This window comes from Euphorbia lathyris, chromosome 8, assembly GCF_963576675.1.
Source record: "Euphorbia lathyris chromosome 8, ddEupLath1.1, whole genome shotgun sequence".
Lineage (NCBI taxonomy): Eukaryota > Viridiplantae > Streptophyta > Magnoliopsida > Malpighiales > Euphorbiaceae > Euphorbia > Euphorbia lathyris.
Window position 1 is genome coordinate 57,482,791 of NC_088917.1, and position 9,494 is coordinate 57,492,284.

General features: G+C 36.4%; 1 non-coding gene across 1 annotated transcript; it reads left to right on the forward strand.

Annotated features, from left to right (window-relative positions):
* The first annotated feature begins 8,509 nt into the window (after positions 1 to 8,509).
* LOC136204274 (small nucleolar RNA R71) lies at positions 8,510 to 8,616 on the forward strand. Its single transcript, XR_010675122.1, has one exon. It is a non-coding gene; the product is annotated as a small nucleolar RNA R71 (small nucleolar RNA).
* The last annotated feature ends 878 nt before the right edge of the window (positions 8,617 to 9,494 follow it).

Here is a 9,494-nt window from a genome sequence, read left to right on the forward strand (position 1 = left end):
ATGAAAGGAAAACAACCTATGCTTGAGGCGGGGAATCCGGAGGTGTAGGTGAAGTCTCCACATTTCGGCGTCGGAAAAAGGAAAGCATCCGATGCCGAGTCGATCTATGCTCACGCCTCAAAAGGTTGAGGTTATCATTCATCACCATATTATTTTCTACCAAGTCATCAATTCTTAAGTTCATTTGACGATTGTTGGAATTGATTTGGTCCAAAATTCTCCGCAAATCCACCGGATCATCCGCTTGAGGTGCTTGGGGTTGTGGTTGAGCCTGAGGTTCATCTTCCTCTCCTACCGCCTCTCCGCCGCCTTCGGTACCTGCAAATTGAGAACTTGAAGTGCCACCACCCATAGTGCCATGAAGGTGGGCAATTCGGGAGGCATACGAAATAAAGACGGGGGGACCTTGTGGTAGCAATAAATGAGCCCGCTCAAGAGCCGAGATGTCCAAAAGTGGAATGTACCCACGGTAGGTGGACATGTCAAAATCAGTCAATTCACCTCGAGCTCCCAACACAATAGCGGTGATAAAATTACAAAGAGGGATCTGAATGGTAGTAGCCCTCGAAGCACGGAACAAATTATCGAACATCATGCCAATGCTATCAATCCTCAAACCTTTAAACAAGCTATCCAAAACATATAAATCCCGAACCTGAACCTTGGAACTCTCCACACGACCAAACAAGGAGAAACTCAAAAATTTGTGAAAGAAGAACACACAATTGTCCTTAATCAACTTGCTTGAAGTGTTCTTGGAATTAAAATAGTCTTGGTCCGAAAGAGTTTGCCAAACCGCATCATTATCAAAATCTTTAGGCTTATCATAAAAATTAGAATTAGGGAAACCAAACATATTTCCCATTGCATCATAATCAATGGTGTATGTGATACCATTATTCCTAAAAGAGATTGAGGTTTTCTTCTTGTTCATGGTCAAAGTGACCAAAAATTCCACCACATATTCATTAATACGCGGAAAACGCATATTAACGAATTCTTGCCAACCCAATGCCTCAATAAAAGCATCAATTCGAGTAGAGAAATTCAATGTTCTTACCGAATGGAAGTCTAAGAAGTGCATATCCACAAATTGGTGGTCGGCTTGTGAAAAATGTTTGAAACGAACGGCTTCCTCCTCCGAAGCGATGTCGAAATAAGCGCCATATTGAACCCGAAGGCGATTAGCTTCCGTAACAGCGGGCTTGTTACCAACACGCTTAGTCCTAACCATGGTGATGGTATTTAGTTTTAGGGTTTGAGAAGAAGAAGAAGAAGAAAAAGGAATTGAGAGAAAGAGTAAAGCTTGAAGATGAGTTTGGGGGTTTGAATTGGAAGTGATTGAAATAGAAAAGAGGATAGAAATTGGAGTGAATAAATTGGGAAGAGTAAAAGTAGGTTTTTGGGAAAGAGTTTGGAGTAAGGGATTGGGTAAAAATAGAGGTGATGTGAGGTTTGTGTAAGGGGTAGGTTTATATAGAGTGATTAGGTGAATGTATAGGTAGAATAGGAATAGGAATAGGCAAAAATATTGGCAAAATCGGAATCAAAAGGGCATATATCACGCGTGTCGCGACCGCGAATAGCAAAGCCGCGGCCGCGGCACGCGATTTTCAGGGAATTTTGCCCCTGAAATTCGTCCATAGTTGCTGCTCATACCGAGAATTATTAATTCTCGGTAGAGAATTGGTCAAAATGGCCTATTTGGGTGCCTATTGACATGGTTTGTGCAATTTTGTTGATGATTTGGTTCCTGAACTTAATATAAAGTGTCCCTGCACTTAAAAACTAAAATAAATGACATTAATTGCAAGGAAAACTAAAAGTTTAACCTTAATAAATTGAATTAAAGTGTAATAAATTGGTTTATGAATAATTAATGAAATTTAAATGTCATTGATGGATATAAGTTAAGAGAATCATATTAAATGCATAATAAGTGCATATAAATATATATTAATAATATGAATTTAATCAATTGAATGAATTAATGTTTTAAATTAAATGAATGAAGTTTGTGAAAATTGGATTTGGTGTGGATATATGTTTTAATTAAAAAAACCATGATTATTCAATATTATAGATTTTATATAGATTTGACCATGATTATATAGGAAATGGAAAACATAATCTAACCTTGTAAAATTAATAAATGAACTAAAATAAAATAGAACTTTATGGAATAAAACAAAAAATTATAAAAACAAATAATGAAACCAAATAATACAAAAACACAAATATTTACAAAAAAAAAAATAACTATAAACCTAACTATTCTATATACTCATCCCTATCAAGTGGGATATTTCTGGCCTTAATACGATCAATCTGAAACTGTACGAAAGTTTCACGTTCCGGTGCAGACAGAAAGTGAGGCCCTGCTCGAAAGACACGTTTTACAAGTCCTTCGTGCTCGAGAAATTCATAGTCAATTGTCGGGAAGAATTCATCATCACTCCAGGGAACATCAATGGTACCCTTTGTACCAAAAATTATTCCACAGATTATATTGCCGAACCCAATCTTCTTATCCTTGGATCGAGAAGCGGCGACTAGACCCTCCATCAGAATCTTTGAAGAATCTACTGCATTTCGCTGGAATATATCTCCAAGGACATAAAGATCTGTGTCACGGACCACACTACTGAATGTGTGACCGAATAAACTGTGACACGGGAATTTGTGTAGATACAGCATGGAGTTGGAGCGAAACGAGTGATTATAGGCGAGTTTTGAATTGAATCGCCAGAATCCAGTGAGCATTCTCCAAATGTCCGAGGATGTCATATCTCGTCCAGGATGACGTTTGATTGTATCCCTCGGGGGAAAACCAAACCAAGCATGCAACTCGGGATAGCCGAAAGTAAAGATTTCGCCTTCTCGACGAAAACTGAGACGTACTCGTCGTTTATTAGTGAAACGCACGGTACAGAAGAATTCGAGTATCCAGTCGCCTATTATTGGAAATCGCATTTGGGCGAATTTTGTCCACCCTAGGCGTTCCATATAGCGGCTCATGTCATCAGTAATGCCTAATTGGCTGTTAAGAAATTCATCCATATACAACATTCCGGTGAAGAATTTGTAACGGTGATTCCAGTAACGCCTACCTTCATCGTGATTGAAGATAGGAAAAGGCGCCCCATATCGCTTGGATAAGTCTGGGCGTTTATTGCTTGAGGCAACATTGTGCCTTGAAGTTTTGTATTTGGTAGGCATGGTGTTGGTTTGAAGGAAACAAAGTTTCTGGTACTAAATAAAAAAATGGTGTTTTGAAGAAATCAGAGGTCTGATAAAGATGAAAAGAATTGTAACAGAACTTGCATCCTCTAGGACTAATTTATAAGAGTTTTAGATGAAAAGAGGTGTTATTTTAATCATGAAAAGGTATAAAATGACACCTTTCGGGAATGAAGAAACTTAAGGTTTCAGTTGTCAAGAGGTTTGTCGAAAGGTTTAGGTTGATTCAGACCTGAGTGTGCAGGAATTTCGCGTGTCGCGACCGAGAATTCCGAATTCGGTGTCGCGACACGCTGATTTCCTTGCGGAAATCAGGCGTCGTAAGCCATGTCCTGATTCACTGGAGGATTTATAATTCTCGGTAAGTTCAGAGAAAATCTAACCTATTTGGACAAGTCTGAAAAATAGAATTCTCGGCAGAGAATTGCCTGAAACTTCAATTTCACTCTAATTTGCTAAAATTAATTCTAAAATCATGAAATAAACATATTTTATGCATATAAATCATAACATAAAGGCATCTAATCACAAAAATGGCATGTGGAAGTAAAATAAAATAAAAATAAAAATAAAATAAAATGAACAAAAATATAAAAAGAAAACAAAATAAACTGTGATCGAAAAACTGAGTGATTTATACGTCAGAAAATCTTGTTACGAACGGAATTTCTATTTGTGAAATATTTTCGTAATAGATTTTACATCGATTACCATTAACTTTGAAACGAATTCCGTTAGGACCTTCCAGTTCTAGAGAACCATAATTGAATGTTTTGACGACTAAATATGGTCTTATCCATCTGGACTTAAGTTTTTCTGGAAATAAACGAAGTCGTGAATTAAATAACAGCACTTTATCCCCAACATTAAAGTGTTTGACTTTAATTTTGGCATCGTGCCATTTTTTCACTTTTTCTTTATAAATCTTTGCATTTTCGTAAGATAGATGGCGTAACTCATCTAACTCATTTAAGTCGAGCAAACGTTTCTTACCTGCTTGTCGTAAATCAAAGTTAAGTTCCCTAATAGCCCAATAGGCTTTATGTTCTAATTCGACTGGCAAATGACATGCCTTCCCATACACTAAACGGTATGGAGTCATTCCTATTGGTGTTTTAAATGCAGTACGGTATGCCCATAACGCATTATTTAGTTTACAAGACCAATCTTTTCTTGAGGATGAAACTGTTTTCTCTAGAATCCATTTGAGTTCTCTATTTGATATCTCCGCTTGACCATTTGACTGAGGATGGTATGGCGTTGATACGCGGTGGCGTACTCCATATTTTTTCATAAGCGTTTCAAAACTTCGGTTTATAAAATGAGCACCACCATCACTAACGATGACTCTTGGACAACCAAATCTACAAAATATATCGTCAAGAAAATTAACGACAACTTTAGAATCGCTCGTCGGGGTTGCAATTGCTTCAACCCACTTTCAAACATAATCAACGGCAACTAATATGTAAGTTTTACCAAAAGAAGGGGGAAAAGGTCCCATGAAATCTATTCCCCACATATCGAAGACTTCAACTTCTAATATGGTTGTGAGGGGCATCTCATCTTTCCTTCCTAGATTTCCTGTTCTTTGGCACTTATCACAACGAGTAATAAATGAACGGACGTCTTTAAACATCGTAGGCCAAAAGAAACCACATTCAAATATTCTAGCTGCTGTCTTGTTAGCTCCATTATGTCCTCCATAAGAGCTAGAATGGCATTCCGACATTATGGATTCATATTCATTTTCACCAATGCATCTCCTAATTATCCCGTCACCACAGGTCTTGAACAAAAAATGATCTTCCCAAAAGTACTGTTTAATGTCGAAGAAAAATTTCTTCTTTTGTTGGAAATTTAATCCTTCTGGAACAATATTGGCTGCAAGATAATTAGCAATATCTGCATATCATGGTGACATGACGCTTTTCATTTGATAGAGATGTTCATCAGGAAAATCATCTCGTATACCGTTAGTTTCACCTATGGGACCGTTCTCATCTTCAAGTCTCGATAGATGATCGGCGACAAGGTTTTCTACTCCCTTTTTGTCTTTTATTTCTATATCAAATTCTTGTAACAATAAAACACATCTAATTAGACGTGGTTTTGCATCCTTTTTAGCAAATAGATATCTTAATGCTGCATGATCAGTGTAATAATAACTTTCGAACCTAACAAGTATGACCTAAACTTATCACATGCAAAAACTACAGCTAACATTTCTTTCTCAGTTGTGGTGTAGTTTAATTGTGCACCGGAAAGTGTGTGACTTGCATAATAAATGACATGAAGTTTCTTATCCTTCCTTTGTCCTAAAACACATCCGACAGCTAAGTCACTTGCATCACACATAATTTCAAATGGTAAATCCCAATCGGGTTTAGCAATAACAGGTGCACTGACTAAAGCTGTTTTTAATGTTTCGAAAGCTTTAACGCAATCTTCATTAAAATCAAAGGTAGAATCTTTCATGAGTAGATTAGTGAGTGGTTTGGAAATTACAGAAAAATTCTTAATAAATCTTATGTAAAAACCGGCATGTCCTAAAAATGATCTTACTCCCTTAACAATAGTTGGAGGGGGTAGTTTCTCTATTACTGAGGTTTTTGCTCTATCTACTTCTAATCCTTTTTCAGAGATTTTGTGACCTAAAACAATTCCTTCGTCAACCATGAAATGACATTTTTCCCAGTTTAATACCAAATTTGTTTCTTCACACCTAGACAAAACTTTATCCAAGTTTTCTAGGCACGAATCAAAAGAATCTCCATAAACTGAAAAATCGTCCATAAAAACTTCCATGATATCTTCAATGAAATCATTAAAAATCGCAGTCATACAACGTTGAAATGTTGCAGGTGTGTTACATAGACCAAAAGGCATTCTCCTATATGCAAATGTTCCGTAAGGACATGTGAAGGTTGTTTTATCTTGGTCATCCGGGTAAATGTATATTTGAAAGAATCCGGAGTAACCATCTAGAAAACAGTAGAAAGCGTGACCAGCTATCCTTTCGATCATTTGATCAATGAAAGGAAGAGGAAAGTGATCTTTCCTAGTTGCTTTATTTAAATTTCTATAATCTATACAAACCCTCCAACCAGTGGTGGTTCGCGTAGGTATTAATTCACCTTCTTCATTCCTTACAACTGTTATGCCTCCCTTTTTAGGTACACAATGGATTGGACTAACCCATTCACTATCCGAAATAGGGTAGATGATTCCATTGTCCAGAAGTTTAGTAATCTCATTTTTGACTACTTCCTTCATATTCGGATTTAGGCGTCTTTGCCTATCCGCTTTAGGTGGCTTATCTTCTTCTAAGTGAATTCTGTGCATTACAATGCTCGGATTAATACCTTTTAAGTCTGAAATTTGCCAACCCATACTTCCTATCCTATTTCTAACAACTTCTTTCAATTTCTCTTCTTGGACTTGTGTTAATTTGTTAGAGATAATAATAGGTAAAGAATCGCCTTCGCCTAAGAAAGCGTACCTCAAATGACTTGGTAATTCTTTAAGTTCTAATTTAGGTGGAACTATAATTGAAGGCAGAACTGGTCCATCTTCTCGAATCAAAGGTTCTGGGTCCTTATCTTCTAGTTCCTCACTCATTATAGGTTCTATTATTTCTTCTTTTTGAACAATGTCATTTACACATTCTTCAATTAAATCAAGTTTCATACAAGCGAAATCCTCCATGGGATATTTCATTGCTTGATTCATATCAAACTCAATCTTATCATCGCCTATTCTTAAAACTACTTTCCCTTCCGACACATCAACTAGAGCACATCCCGTGTTCATGAACGGTGTACCAAAGATTAACGGACAATTTACGTCATAAGCAAAATCTAAAATAACGAAATCGGTAGGAAAAATAAATTTGTCAACTTTAACTAAAACATCCTCAATTATACCGTATGGTCTTTTAGTGGTTTGATCCGCTAATTGCAAAACCATATTGGTACGTTTGATGTCTTCTTCTAACCCTAACTTATTAAAAATAGATAATGGCATCAAGTTAATGCTTGCTCCTAAATCACAGAGACAACTGGGAAATTCAATATCTCCCAATTTACACGGAATGGTAAAACATCCGGGATCCTTGAGTTTTGTGGGCAAATTACTTGACACAATTGAACTACAATCTTCAGTTAGTGAAATGGATGAAATTCCTTCCCAACTGATTTTCTTTGAAATTAAATCTTTGAGGAATTTACCATAATTGGGAATTTGTGTAATCGCATCCATAAACGTTAAATTAATATGCAAATTCTTAAGTTTGTCTAAAAATGTTAAAAGTTGTTTGTCATAGTCCTTATTGCGGACTTTGTGTGGAAAAGGTGGGTTGGGTACAAAAGTTTTTGTACTAGAGTCAATTGGTGTATCTTTTTGATTTAATGTATCTTCTTTGGGCTTCGGTAAATCAGTTCCAGGTAAGGTCGAATTTCCGGGCATTTCCGGGCCTAAGTAATTTTTCCCTGAACGAAGAGTGATAGCCTTAACATGCTCTTTCGGATTTTCTTCCGTATGGCTTGGAAGACTTCCCTCTTTGCGGGATGGAATTGATTTAGCGAGTTGTCCAATTTGAATCTTCAAATTATGGATGCTAGATGATTGGTTTTTAATAAGCTGATCGAATTTATTCTCGATCCGTTTAAAACCATCGTCGTGATTACTTATTTTTCCGCTCATAGCATCAATAAATTTGTCGATTTTAGAAGATAAAGTGCTAATCGTATCTCTTGATTGATTTTGATAATTGGTAGTACGATTTTGATTAGCATTAGCATTATTATCTCTCTAGTTAAAGTTAGGATGATTTCTCCATCCAGGATTATATGTATTAGAGTAAGGGTTATTATTTTGGTTTTGCCCTTGGACAAAATTTACCTGTTCAATTTCACTCATACCTTCGTAATCCACATCTGTTTGGATTGGCTTACCATTAGAATCACACGGTGCCATAAACCTATCAATTTTGTGCGATAAGGCAGAAAATTGGGCTTGCAACATCGCTACTGGATCAAGATTCACTATACCTTTAACTGATGATGTTGTTGAGGATGATGGTTTCGCTAATGGTACGTGTCCACGTTCCGCGGGCCACATACAGCTGTTGATTGCCATTTCCTCCAAAAGTTCTCTTGCTTGGGCAGATGTTTTCTTCATGAATAACCCTCCAGACATAGCGTCCAATGAACCTCTAGTCGTAGGATTTAATCCATTATAAAATGTTTGCATTAAAAGTTCAGCGGGCAATTGGTGGTGTGGGCATAAACGTTGAAGTTCTTTAAAACGTTCCCAAGCCTCATAAAGAGTTTCATTATCATTTTGAGAAAAAGATGTTAACTCTTTAATGACTCTTGCGGCTTTTGCTAAAGGAAAAATTTTTGATAAAAACGCATGGGCTAATTGCTCCCAAGTCTCAATTGATGCGGCTGGCATAGAAGTTAACCATTCTTTGGCTCGATCTTCAAAGTAAAAGGAAAAAGGCGAAGATTGATTGCTTCTGCAGTCACATTTGGTATTTTAAAAGTGTCACAAATTTCTAAGAAATTTGTCAAATAGGTATTAGGATTTTCGTTAGGTAACCCGTAAAATGTTACATTATTTTGTAACATATTAAGCAACGCAGGCTTAATTTCAAATTGATTTGCATTAATTTGGGGTCTAACTATACTGTTTGTTACACCGGCCACTCCTGGCCTAGCGTAATCCATAAGTGTGACCATAACTTCTGGCTCAGTAATTCTAGTTTTTATTGGGGTTTTGTTTTTGTTTTTCTTTTCTTTCTTGTTCTTTTTAAGAGTTCTTTCAATTTCTGGGTCAATAGGATCTAGTGACGTGCCTGAACTTCGAGAACTGCGCATGAACTTGAAATTTCACACGAACAGAAACTCCCTACAAAATAGAATTTGAAAAATAAATATGTTAGTAATTGAAAATAAATAAAATATAAAAGTTTGAATAAGTATGAATAAACCTAGATTCGTAATAAAACACGAAAAATTTAAAATTTTGTCAAAAATTTTGGCGTTCCCCGGCAACGGCGCCAAAAATTTGTTGAGCGATTTCGGCAAGTGAACGGTATACGCTTGTAGTAATAAAAGATATCGATCCCACAGGGAACGTTTTTTAACAAAACTTATTTACAATCGGTTAAATTTACTTTAAGGTTTATAATATGGAAAATCGTTTAATCGGTTTTGGTTTTGAAATTGCTAGAATGAGAATTAGATTAG